The sequence below is a fragment of the Trichomycterus rosablanca genome, chromosome 4, assembly GCF_030014385.1.
Source record: "Trichomycterus rosablanca isolate fTriRos1 chromosome 4, fTriRos1.hap1, whole genome shotgun sequence".
Classification (NCBI taxonomy): Eukaryota; Metazoa; Chordata; class Actinopteri; order Siluriformes; family Trichomycteridae; genus Trichomycterus; species Trichomycterus rosablanca.
Window position 1 is genome coordinate 44,463,866 of NC_085991.1, and position 14,442 is coordinate 44,478,307.

Genomic DNA, 14,442 nt, shown 5'->3' on the forward strand with positions numbered 1-14,442 from the left:
ATCCACAAGGTGTGTAAAAAGATGAAAACGAAAAACGATAAAAATACAATAAAATACGGTAAAATACGGTAACGGTAGCGGCAGCCAAATGCGCCAGCGTCCACCATCACCATGGCAACTCAATATGCTGTAGGGGAATTCATGTACATGGCTCACTGCAAGATACTCCAAAATATCAGCATATCAGCAAAAGTGTTCATCAGTAAGCCTGGACCGATATTTAGATGATTCACACAAGTAGGTTGATCCAAAAATGCTGTCAAATATGTGGCACATATTCATTTGTTTGGATATTTCTGTAAATTCATGACTGTAAATGTACTATGTCATTATCATTTGTGAACCTATTTAAGATTTAATGCGTCTTTGTGACATTGTCTGACTTTAGTACAGTTTTATAAATGCCACAGACGTAAGCAATGCTCACACAGTAGCACCATGATATTTTGGTCCCATGGTTTAAATTTAGGGCACCAGTGATGCTCTGAGGTCAAAAAGCATGACCCTTTTACCTCCAGTATCAGTCACAAATAGCAAAAGATCGGTGCTGCCAATATTCCTTTTGAAAAACTATCTGGTCAATTGATCTACATTGCACAGCTTGCTAATCTAAAATTGCCTCAAATGCTGACTAAAATGTATCAGTATATTAAGTTTAAAGATGATGCAGTAAATTTGAATGTGACTTACAGTGCAGTAAAAAAATAATTGCCCATTTTGATTCCCTCTGCTATTGCATATGTGTCCGAATAAATGATTTGAGATCATTAAACTAAACATGATATTACACAAAGGGAATACTAATGGTTTAACAAAAACACAACATTTACAGCATATTCACAAAGTATTCAGACACTCTGACTTTTTAACAATTTACTGTGTTGTGGATTAATGGATATAATTGATTTTACATAGTCTGGAAAGGCACACACCTGGGTCATTCATTCATTTTCTTATTTGCTTATCCAATTAGGGTCGGAGGGTGCTGGAGCCTCTCCCAGCTTTTCAGTGGGCGCAAGGCACACAGTAACACCCTGGACGGGACGCCAGTCCATTGCAGGGCAGACACACACACACACACACACACACACACATTCACATTCACTTATAGGGCAATTCAGTGTCAAATTAACCTGACTGCATGTCTTTGGACTGTGGAAGGAAACCGGAGCTCCTGGAGGAAACCCACACAGACACGGGAAGAACATGCAAACTCTGTACAGAAAGGACCAGGACCACCCCGCCTGGTGATCGAACCCAGGACCTTCTTGCTGTGAGGCGACAGTGTTACCCACTAAGCCGCCGTGACACCTGGGTCAGGACCTCCAAATTACACTGCAATGTCAGGCCAAAAACTATGCCAAGACAAAACCAAGGAATTGCCTTGAACTTCTGTAATCAAATTTTATCAAGGCACAGGTCATGGCAAGGATATCAAAGAATACCCAAGACTTTAAGTGTTCCTAGGACCACAGTGGCCTCAGTAATTTAAAAAATGAAGAAGTTTGGCACTGCTTAAAACCTTTTTAGATTTATTCTACCAGCTAAACTGGGCATCCAGGCAAGAAGGGCCTTGGTCATGGAGATAAGTTTAACCCAATGGCAACTTTAAAAGAGCTCCATTTCTTGTGCAAAGATTATTTGCCTGATTAGACGAAAAAGCAACTATTTGGGCAGAACAGCAAGCACTGCATCTGAAAATTACCTGGCCATTACCATATCTGTAGTGGAATGGGGTGGTTGCAGCATTATACTATAGAGCTGGGACAGGGATGATTAATGCAGCCAGATACAGGAACAGCCTGTTCCAAAACACACACACACACACACACACACACACACATACTCACACACTTTTTAACACAACAGTGACCCAAAGCATACAGCATAAAGTACATTAGAGAGATTTCAGGCCACATTTTTGAATACCCTTAAGTGGCCTTGTCCAGGGTATTTCTGACTTGTGGCCGGCATTTCTAAATGGAAACCTGACCTGTCGCAACCCTGACCTGGATAAATCAGAAATCAGTAAATGAAAATGACATTTAAAAAAATTTAATTTATGAATACAAATAGATACAACCTTATCAGGACATGAACCAACACGGTAAAGAAAAGGAACAGCTTTAATTTTTATTGGTTAACCATAATCACTGCCATCATTTGTCATAACCTGTATTCCTGATAGCAGAATGTACATTAATAAAAATCATATTAACAGGTACTGACATCCTATATGAGTCTATATGTTGTGATAAGTCATCCTATGTTTGCATCCTGTCTGTTTACTCAATCAGACCTCTTTACAAGGTTCATATCATTGGAAACTGGATATACACAAGCACATCTGTAGCATGTGAACTTCTCTTATCAGCAGGTGGATTTGTGCCAAGGTTTGCACTGTTTTTGTAGATGTTCTATATATTTTTTTATTACTCATGGCCAAGTCATGGTCATGAAAAAAGGTCAGAACTCAGTGACAGAATGACAACCAATCACTGTGCTACAAAAGAGCTGAACTGAGCAACACGCCTACAGTGGCATGACCGAATGTGCTGTAATTTTATTAGGTAAGTATGTTTTTTTTCCAGAACTTCAAAAATCAATTAAATTGTTCCCAAAATGACAAAGATCCTTTTGCTCCCACCCTCTTTAATGTCAGTCTATCTTTCTCAAGGTCATAGATCACACAATAAACCTAGAAAGAATACAGACTTTCTTTTTACTTTATGACCCGTCTATACAATAAATGCAGTTACATTGGCGAGCAAAGAAGCAATTTAATTTAGCTGTGGCTTCATGTTCATGTTGAGTATGTATCCTTATTTTATCTGATTTGTAAGCACAATTTTACTTATTATTTTTTTAAAAATGTTTTCCCGCTGCTTAGGTGGCGCAGTGGTAAAAACACACGCTGCAACTGGAGCTGGATCTCGAGTACGTCGTATCGAATCCAGATCTGCCTTACCGGCCGAGGCTGAGCAGCTATATGAACAACGATTGGCCTGTTGTTCAGTTGGGTGGGACTAAAGCCGGATGTGGGTCTCTCTCTGTCAGAATGGTGCAGTTAAGACCTCTGCTGGCTGATTAGAGGTGCCTACACGGAGATGAGAAAGGAGTGCTCTTAGGGTGTGTCTCTCTGCACGCAATGCTAGGTGGCGCAACACTCATCAATGTGTGGGTGGAAAGATGCATACGGCTTGCTGCTCACGTGTCGGAGGGGATGTGGGTTAGCTTCGATCTCCTTGGTCAGGGCAGGGATCGGCAGAGGGGATGCGTGATGCAAATGGGGCAATTGAATGCGATAAAGGGGGAGAAAAAGGGGAGAAAATGCATTAAAAAAAAAATTTCCTCCCAATCTAGTCGTATTTAATTACCCGATTACATTATGCTTTCTCTCTACCGATGCTGATCCCCACTGCTGATTGAGGAGAGCGAGACTGACACACGCCCCCTCTGACACGTGTGCAGTAGCCGACTGCATCTTTTCACCTGCTTGAGGCAAGTGCATATTCGGATCAGCTTTGAGTACAGAGAGCCACACCCTGATCCTCATTATCCCTCGACTCTGTGCAGGTGCCGTCAACCAGCCAGCAGAGGTTGTAATTATCAGTTATGAGATCCCTATACGGCTTCCCACCCTGTATGAACAACAAGCTAATCGTTGTTCATATAGCCACCCAGCCCAGCCGGATAGCAGAGCTGAGTTTCGAACCGATGAGTTTGAAATGTCAGCTCTGGTGTGCTAGCATGTTTTACCGCTGTGCCACCTGAGCGGCCACAATTGAACTTATTTTGATTTAAAGAAAAAAGAGCCTTATATACAGTATATACAAATGTACAAATGGAATTTGTTGGCACTTTCTTTCCTGCAGGTTAACCTGCTTCGAATTTGGCACCCAACTACAATTACAATCACAACAGAAAACCACAATCCAGATTTCCACCTGACTATGGCATTCTTACATTCTTACCTGGGTATATTAAAATCAGGCATGAGGCTGCATTCTCAGTTAGTTACTAATAAAACCAAAGGACATGAGTCCTGAGGGTGTCCAGGTTTGGAAGTACCAATCACCATAGCAAATATTTGGAAACATCATTACTGTCTAGCTTTAAATCTCTCTCTCTCTTTCTCTCTCATGAACACTTGTATTTTTTAAAAATTACCTGCAGCAATGAGCCTAATTTTCTTGAGCATGACCCAAATCCTATAAACTGAGCTTTATTTAGCTTTTGTAAACTAAAATCCATCTGATCAACAATCACATGCTTACTCACGAGTTACACACTGCACACTGAACTGGCATTACTGTAGACCTTCTATCTGAGCATCAACTTTGCTCTTAACACTCCAAACAGAATTTTCTTTTCAATGCCAGCAACAATCATCTCATAAACTATAAAAAGAAATATTCTGAAATATTTGTGAATATTGGAACTTTACTAATGTCTGGTGCTGCAGATTTGACCATTATCTTTAGCATATGGGCAATTCTCAGTTATTGTTGTGGGCAATTCCCCAATGTTCATTTTCTTAATTTGGCTTTTTATTGTGTATTCTAAACATTTGAATATATTGTACTATAGAAGTATTAAGTTACATGTTGCAATGTATAAGGGCGCTTACTTTTTATAAAAGTTATGTAACTCTGAAACATTAAGGCTCTGTGATACTGAAAAATAAAATGAAAGTACATGGTGGGTACAGCCAGTCACAGAACTCTGCTCTTCACAGCTGAGTGTTATGTACCGAGTCTATATTGGCTCATCTGGTTTACTGTATATCCACACACCAGTGAGAAGTTTGGAAATAGTCTTTACTGTTAAATTCCATTAAATGCCAAAAGTGTGCCAACCTTCCTATTAAGAAACACACTTTGTACGAACTCAGAGGAAGCGTTCTTACATAATCATGACACCTTACATAACCTTCTCTTGGCAAAAGTGAGTAGAAGGGAGAAACACTGCCAACCCATTTTACTATGCCAACACTACTTAACACCGCAAATTATACTTGAACTAACATTCAATGCACCTAAAATAAAAAGTACATTATTAAAAGACCGAATCTGAGCAGGTAGTGTTTAGGTTGGGTGAAATTAGTCATCACTGGAGAAATTGCCCTTTTCTATTTAAAAACAGACTTTTAACAAAAAACAAGTTACAAAGGTTGAACATGAAAGTGATTTTATCTTTAGGGTAAAATCATTATCTAAGGTCTACAACAGAATCCACATTTCCACACATTATGATGGCCCAGTACAATTTTCTAATTGCTGTCAAGCTACATCCAATTATAATTGTTAATAAGTAAATGATTCACTGCAGAAGTTTGAAACCCTGTCCTAGAAGATCCCCACTTACAGATGATATTTGGGTGGTTGGCCATTCACAGCATTGCAATGACAGAAACACGATATGTGGGCAGTGTTATCTCAGCGGTTAAGGTACTGAACTATGGATTGGAAGGTTGCTGATTTAAGCCCTCGCCAAGTTGCCAGTGTTAATCTGCTAAATTTTGTAAATGTAAAATGTAATGACATGGTAGCGTGTGTTGGTCATGTACAATTGGATATCCAGGTCAGATGCATTTTTGGCTAATAAAGAAAAAGAAAGCAACTGTTGCTTACTTAGCTAAAAATAAGCAGTGTCAAACTTTGAGGTCCATGTCCCCTACCCCATATGACTTGGTTAGTTGTCTCACACCCTACAAACAACCCTCAAGAACCATATAGCTTCGCCCACCTAGATCTTGAGCTAATTTGCATAATATACAAACTCACACAAAATTTTCAGCACAAACTAGTCTTTGGATTTTCATTCCACATCCACAAATGTGCTATCAAAGGAACCCAAAGAACTCCAACTTTATAATTATCAAAAATGAACATTGCTCTAACTCAAAGGCATTTCACGAGTTGTCATGAAGCATAGGAGGTTTTTAGGCTATGGCAGAAAATACAGTGTAACTGCAGTGCTAGTTGGCACTCTGTCATGCAACATAATAATATTCAAACAAAGGTTGTTTAATCGACATGAAATTTGGCATAATGCTTCTTAGTCCTATTGTCATTCAGGAATGGTCATGTCATGTATTGGGCCACATTGGGCTAATATGTGCTTGGACCCCAGAAATCACCACTTGCGGCTATATTTGCTTTTATGTTTCTAAAAGGAAGCATATGTTAGTCTTCATCCTGACAGGTTGTAGCTGTATTGCAATAAAATAGAAAAACCGACAAAGATCAGAGTTCACTGGCAATAATGACTGACATATGACGTGGGTAGTGTTGGGAAGGACACTTGTTACTGACATCTGTTTATTGTGAAGTATATTCTGGAAAGGTGAAGGTACACAATTCAGCCCTTGTCTTTCAGTTCACTAGGTTAACGAATAACCACTTCACCATTTTCTCTTGCACAATCCGTGTTTTTTTGCAAGTCATTGTATACTGTAAGAAGGGCACCGACACAACAGACGCATGTGGCCAAATACAACAATAAGTATCTTATTTTCTATTTCTCATAGTTAAGGACACGTCATTTACAGACATGCAAAATTTTATAACGCCGGAGATCGTAATTGGAACATGTGAGGAGCTTTTAGCTGGTATTAATTAAACATTTGCTCTTTGGATGAATTGTTGAACATCGACAAAAATGTCACATTAGTGTGACAATAGCATTATTATGTTCTCATTGCTAAAGGTAAAATTTACAACTACAATCACCTTTTGAGAAAAGCTGGGGCGCTTTGTAAAACACAATAAAAAGTAACTGATGAATGTAAAACAACATTTTTTTGAGTGTTTTCATAATCAACCCATTTTGAATTTGATACCTGCAACACACTCCAAAAATTTTACTTTGTCTTTCTACTTTTGTCATTTAAATAAAGATACAAGAAAATGAACAAATCTTAGATTCTTCATTTTATTGCATTTTACAAAATGTTTTTTGGAAACGGGGTTTGTATAACAAAAATGTTTTTATTTGAGCTTTTTCAACCACTTCTTTGCATTTGTGTCAACTCACGTTGATAATTTGGGTAAATCCCATCATCCCGTACATCAATTGAAAGCTTGTTTCCTGTAGAATTGACCCAGCATGACCATGTATGCCTGTTTTCTTTGTAATGATGTCTATTTAGCCACAAATTGGAATCTTATTGGCTGGTGCCAGTTTTTAGCCCAATTCTTATAATAAGCTTGGCTGAAATTGCGCTTGTGATGTTTAAGTTCCTTTATCTAGAACAAATAGATAGATGTTAGCAGGCAATATAGATTCAGGAAAAAGAAAGTTTATTTTAGTAAGCAGCAGTTGTGTTTAGGAATTCACATATTTTTAGTATTTTTTTTCCTACTGTATTTGCCAATATTTACCATATGATCAGTAGTTACATATATTTTAAAGCAGAGCTTTTCCCTAGTAATGGATGTTTTAGGAAATGATCAAGTCAAATGTAGGCAGTTGTGACCTAGTGGTTAAGGTACTGGACTAATAATCAGTAGGTTGCTGGTTCAAGCCCCACCATTGCCAGGTGTGTATACTGTCACACTACTATAAGTCACTTTGAATAAAAGCAGCTCCTAAATGCCGAAAATGTAAATGTATAAAATGCTAAAGGAAAAGACAGATATAAGAGGTCATGTGAGACAACTGCTGTTAACGACCTTTGGCGATTGATGTAAATTAGGTAAGTTAAGATGTGGTTACATATTTTGTGTGACAAAGTATAGCAGAAAGGCAAATACGTTGTAGGTGTCTACTCTGAATTGCCCCTGGGTATAAATAGGTGTGAATAAATAGTGTGTGATATTTCTGGCCCAAATATATTTCTGGCCCAGTGTTTTCCGCTAAGGTCTCACTACAACCCTGCCCAGATTGTGGATATTAAAGCTGAACTTAAAGCATTAACAGAAATTATACCAATATATTAATATATATTTTAATATATTAACATTTGGAACATTTTGTATTATTCACGGAATTATGTCATACAAGTCCTAAGTAATTTAAGAAATATTATATATATATATATATATATATATATATATATATATATATATATATATATATATATATATATATATATACACTATTAACAGTATGTATGGAAACATTACCAACATTACAATCATATTAGCTTTTTACAAAACTAATTTGTTTGTATGCAAGGTACATGATAAAAGTTGACTTATCAGACCATATTAATCTTTCCCATGTGCTCCAAAGTTTGTGTTACACCAAGTTTTAATACAAACAGTTTCGGAATGCTCAATTTAATGTAACGTTTTATGTGGCCCTTCATCAATAACTCTGCTGCCCTAGTGTGGAAACAAGTTGAATTAAACCATCCTGACAACACCCAAACGCTGTCTAGAAACCCCACTGGATATGTGTTTACGTTATTTGCCATAAAACACTAAAAGACTTTTGGATACACAGTTAAAACCTTAAAAAATTGAAACAGTGCCAGCTTGTGAAGTAGTAATATGATTTATGAACTACTTGTAAAAAAATATGTAGTAAATTAATAGAAACAACTATGAAAGTGAGACTGAACTGAACTGACAGATCAAGTTCTTTTACAAGCTTAAGTTTTTAGTCAGAACAGGGTACAGCATGCAATAATTTTCCACAATAAACAATACAGAACATTACAACAAAATTATAACGGATATGGCAAATGTTATTGTATTGTAGTGTATTGAACTGCATAAATGAGCCATTTAGGTGCCGAGTGTTTACATCAGTTCAGTATAGTGGACAACAACCCAGATAAAAATGTACTGTGGAGTTTTACAGTAAAACTGTTAAGTTTACAGTTGAACCATAATAGTTCATAGTTCTACTGTCACCTTTACAGTTTAACCATGAGTACAACTGTGAACTCTCATGTTACTATGAAGTTCATGGTCACCTCTTCCAGTGTTTGATAATATGGACTGTGAAGTTTACAGTTCAACTGTAAGCATAATATTGATGAACTGTGAAATTCAGTTTTGACACTTTTAGTCAACTTACTGGTTACAGTTTAAGAATAGTTCATAGTCACCTTTTCTGATGTTTAATGTTTACAGTAAAGTTTACGGTTCAACCATGAGCATATAGGTAAAAGACAAGGGACAAATACAGTATAAAGGTAAGAGAATATTAATGTATGTAATATTTATATATTTATTTATAGAAGGTATGTGAGTGTGGGGTGTTAATGTATGTGTGTGGGAGGGGGTTAGTAAGTAAATTATATGACATAAAAAACATGAAAGACTACATTATTTACATCTGAAAAAATTACAGAATATTTACAAATATTCAATATATTAACAACATTTCAGTAAGAAAGAATACAGCACAAATTTACATATTTAGAATATTTAGAACATTACAAAAATACACTTTTGCTCATCATGGGTAAAAAAACAAAGAGACCAGACATGGACACTCATGCATACAGGACAAATATTACATTATATATCATTCAGATAGATGACTTTATAGTGTCAGTTTTCAGTTAGTCTTCCAAAGTACAATCCTGTGTATTTCTTTGAAGATGAAATTACTGCCACATGTGTAATTAAGTCAGAGCTCATTAAAGGACACAAGAATCTGACGACAGAATATCTCGTCGATGGCTAAACTGTTGCTTTGTCGCAAATGCTATTATACTATAGTTTATTAGACAAAATAGTCAATAATAAAGGAAATGATGGTGGAGAAAACATATTGTAATTATTTCAGTAATCAAAAGTTAACAAAAATCTTATATGCATTACAATAGCATCTGTAGCTGCTAATAAGGCTTACACAATGGAAGGAAGTACTGTAGAGTCTAGACCATACCTTATGCTTTATGTCAAATATTCTCAGTTAATATTCTGGTCTCTGACTTGGTCATTCCAAAACACTAATCCTCTTTTTAAACTATTCTATTATAAATTAATGTGTGTATTTTGGGTCACAGTTTTTGTTGCAATATTCAACTTGTATTTATCTTTAGCTGATTGACCAATGCTGACCTTATCCCATTAAATTTCCAATACCCTTTAATGCTTGTGGTTTATTGGGTCATGCAAAATATTTTTGTCTGTTATGACTGGCATGAAGATCAGTTCACTTTTTAGAAGTAGAAAAGGTGAACTAATCAATATTTAAAAAACCCATGAAATATATAAAGAATAATTTAATCAAAGCAAGTATATTTTACACCTGGAAAACAAATCTGAGCTGGACTCCTGGTTGTGTTTACATCTCTCCTGTGAGTCATATTATAGGACCCTGCATTACTCAAATGGAAACATGACAAACTCTCATGTTAAATATCCTTTATCATCCGTTATCATATGGTTAAAATGATAACAAATGACTCCACTGTTTTAATAGTTCACTTTAACCTTTAATGCATGCTTGAGGGTAATTTCATGATGTTCACAAATGTCTCCTTGCAACAGAATTTTTCTTGTTTGCAGCATATGAAATACTTTTCCAAATGCTCAGAATTGTAAGTAAAAACCACACAGGATGCAGACACAGTTTTAGAAATACAGGAAAGCACATGTTTACTCATGACAACTCAGGCTCTGCAGAAGCAGGTTTAGAAGTGTCTGTCTTTTGTTTACCGGAAATACAAACCAAAAAGTGTGCAGTTTCAAAAGAAAGTGAACAGCACAGACAACACTTAGCTGAGGCCTTGGCATCCGGAGCGATCTGATTACACCAATAAACCAAAGTCGTCTTGGAGACCCACTGAAGTAGAAGCGCATGAATCTCTGGTGAGGTACTCCCTGTGACAGAAAGTAAGACTGGCCATCTGGATCACACACACCATCTGTTTAAAGACAATCTATCTTTTTGGTCAGTAGAAAACTAATGTGTTCCATTCAGAAAAGGTTTGAAAAAACTTGTGAATGAAGGTCCCCCTGTGTGTGTGGTGGTGTGTGTGTGTGTGAGGTGAGTAATGTAGTACAAAGGGTTTGCCTCACAGTTTGCTGTGCACCTTGTCTTTTGCTGAGTGTGCATGAATGTGTATGTGTGTGTGTGTGTGTGTGTGTGTACTATTTTTTTTCTGTTTAGGGATCCTGGGACAAGTTGCAGAGAAGGGGTCGCTAAATGGACACAGCGAATTCTGAATATCAACAGCCCAAGAGAAGTCCAAAGAGAGCGAGTGAGTGAGCGGGTGACCATGTGATGTAAATACAAAAGATGTGCAAAGCCAAGGAGAAGGTTCAACAAAAAGAGGGAAGGAAAGAGGGAAAGACCCTTTCCAAACCAAGCTGTATCAAAGCCAAGAATTGCTTTGACCTGCTTTGTTCTTCACTTTCTTACTTCTTCCTTCCTCCTCGTCCTCTAGATCTCCTATTTCTCTTCTCAAAGAAAGGTCACATCCTGTCTTTTAAAGTCCAGAAATCCTCTGCTTACATGGATATTCTGAGGTCAAGCACATAGAGAAATTGTTTATTTGGACTGTTTCTTGCTAACCAATTTGAGATGTTTCACGTGCATTAGGGCAGGTTCATATGGAAATCCGTACTGCACACAGAGAGTCACACACTGACCTCCATTATCCCCCGTCTCTGTACAGGCACCATCAACTGGCCAGCGAAGGTCAATATTCAACCAGTTATAAGAAATCCTCACCAGCATGTCCACACTTGGATGAGCCAATCATTGTCTGTATAGGCATCTGGCCTTACAGTAGCCGAGCTAAGACGCTAACTCTGGTGGGCTAGCATGTTTTAGTTGTAAAAGACTCCATATCAAATCTAATGGTACTCATTCATGCTCAAGCTTGAAAAGATGAGCCAATGAACCTATACCCAGCTTAATCTATGTGTCAAGAGTCATTGGTTCTCAGGCATGAGACAACTTAATCAGGCTTAAAAGAACAGATTCTGATTTGAGGAGCTGCTGCCATGTATATATGAACCTGATTTTTGGGACAAGTTGGGACATTTTGTAAAATGCAGTGAAAACAAAAATCTGTAGGCTGCTCAGGTGGCACAGCGGTAAAAAACACACGCTGTAATCAGAGCTGGGATCTCGAATACATCGTATCGTACCTGGTCTGAGCACCCACATAAACAATGATTGGCCTGTTGTTCAGGTAGGGGTGGGATATTTAAAAAAGCCAGATAGGGACTCTCTCATAACTAATGCAATTACAACCTCTGTTGGCTGATTGATGGTGCCTGCACAGAGATGGGTGTCAATCAGGGTGTGTCTCTCTGTACACAGTGCTGATCCGCACTGCACTCGTCAAAGTGTAGGTGACAAGATGCATACGGCATGCTGCCCACGTGTTGGAGGGGGCATGGGTTAGCTTTGTTCTCCCCAATCAGAGCAGAGGAGGTAATCAGAGTGGAGAGAAAGCATGACGAAATCGGGCAATTATACACACTAAAGGGAGAAAAAGGGGAGAAAAATGCATAAAAACAAAATATAAAAAAAATCTGTGATTTCTGTTAAAGAAAAACCATTAAAAAGTGTCATTAATTAAAAAGATGATGTAACTGTGGTAACATTCTTCTGCCCTAACTTTGTCTAAATTCTAAATTTGTTTATAATTACAAATTACAATTTTATACTTCTCCATGGGGTTTGTATTTTCTACTTTCCTCAGCATACCTAAATAATTCAAAACCTATTTAATTCAAACTCTCTATTAAAAAAGACTCCACTGGTGTTTTGCAGTGTTTAAATATAAAGTACGTTTAATACTTAAATACAAATATTAAAGGAGACTTTTAGATTTTACCTTAAGTAATTTCTTATCAGGTCTGGAGCTTGGGTGGCGTAGTAGTAAAATAGGCTGGCCTACTACCGCTGGAATCCAGGGTTTGAACAGTTACATACAGACATGATTGACTATGTCAGTAGAAGGATGACCGAGGCCCATGATATTAGGGGTGTGTTAGGGCATCGCATCCAGTCGTTTCGGGGGAAACCAGACCCACTACAACCCTGACCAGGATAAATCAAGGGACAAACATGAAAATTAAATGAAATAAAAAAAAAACATCCAAAAAAGGCTACACATACAGACAACTAATAATATGTATATTATAGGGATGTAAAGATACACTTTACCCACAATACGATACGATTCACGATACTGGGTTCACTATACGATTTTTTCCCGATTGTTTAAACAAAATGAAATTGAAAACAAATTATGACAAAGTTTCCTTTCATTATTTCTAAAAATACAAATAAAGGAAATATCCTCACATAAATAAATTTGGCTGGAAAATATCGTACAACTCTGTGTAGTGATGTCAACCAGGCGAGGTGAATAGCGCCAGTGCCCTCTGCTGTTTAAAGTGAATATTGATTCATTTTACATAAATTACCGATTCGAATTGTGGCACACGTGCACCAATTTTTAACTGCCTTGTGGTGCATCGTTACATCCCTAATATATTATTGTTATTGTAATACAATCTCATCCAATTTAATGTAACAATCAGAATTAGGCCAATTCATCTCTGTCTGTAAAAATGCTGCAAATGTTCAAACTCGAAGTGGAACTGATTCAGTATCACTGTTCACTATAACATCAACAGAACAACAGTGATTTACACACTCACATTTCAGCTTATTTAAATGAACATGAAAAGTTTACGGAGGCTGAATAGCCAAGCAGCACCCAACAACGACTCCTTTCAGCCCAAACAGTGGGAGAGAAAGAAAGACGGAGAGAGATAGAGAAAGAGAGAGAGAAGGCCAGAGGAGGAGCAGAATTAATGGATAGAAAAATAGAAAAGGTGCTGAGATAGGGAAGACAAGCAGGATTTTTCTTAATGAAGACCTGAGGAGAACGGTTTATTTGAAGCTGGTAGAAAACTTTTCAAAAGTTTAACTATTCGAGAAGAAAGGAGAGATACAGAGAGAGAGAGAGAGACAGACAGAGAGAGAGCGCATAGCATTACATAATAATCTCTAACAACCAGCCAAGAGTGGCACCGATTGACACCATCATCTAATGAAACTTTTATAGATCTTGTTTTTGCTTATAAATTTTAGGTATATAACTAAATATATTTTTTATTTTGATAAAATGTTGAGTTTGCTGAGTGTCCTGCACTGTGTGGACATGTTATCTCAGTTCCGCTGCTCTCAGATCTGCTTGACCTGATCCATCTTTCTTTCTTCATCACTGACTCAGTGACAGAGAATAAAGAAAAATCTGTTTTCTTGTACATCAAGCAACTATCAAGAATCACAAGGTAAGTCATACAGAATAATTAACTAATCTAATCTGTGTGTATGTTAAACTTGCAGCATTATTCAAAGCCAATATACAGTATGATAATTATTTTGGCTGATTAAGGTAACTAACTCAAATTCAAATGAGTCTTCAATACAAAAACACACAACGTCCTTATTTAGCTTTGCACAGGTGATACAAGACTAAAAAGCTAACAGGTATGTTTGTTT

General features: G+C 37.2%; 1 protein-coding gene across 2 annotated transcripts in view; it reads left to right on the plus strand.

The window, feature by feature from the left end:
• The first annotated feature begins 11,156 nt into the window (after positions 1-11,156).
• The window catches only part of kcnj10a (potassium inwardly rectifying channel subfamily J member 10a), a 31,251-nt gene continuing 27,965 nt past the window's right edge, over positions 11,157-14,442 (plus strand). Inside the window, exon 1 of one of the 2 annotated variants that reach the window (XM_062994383.1) lies at positions 11,157-11,170. The gene's annotated coding sequence lies outside the window, so the exon portion shown is untranslated. Of the gene's footprint in view, positions 11,171-14,142; positions 14,232-14,442 lie in introns of those variants that run through there. The other variant, XM_062994382.1, reaches the window with a different exon arrangement.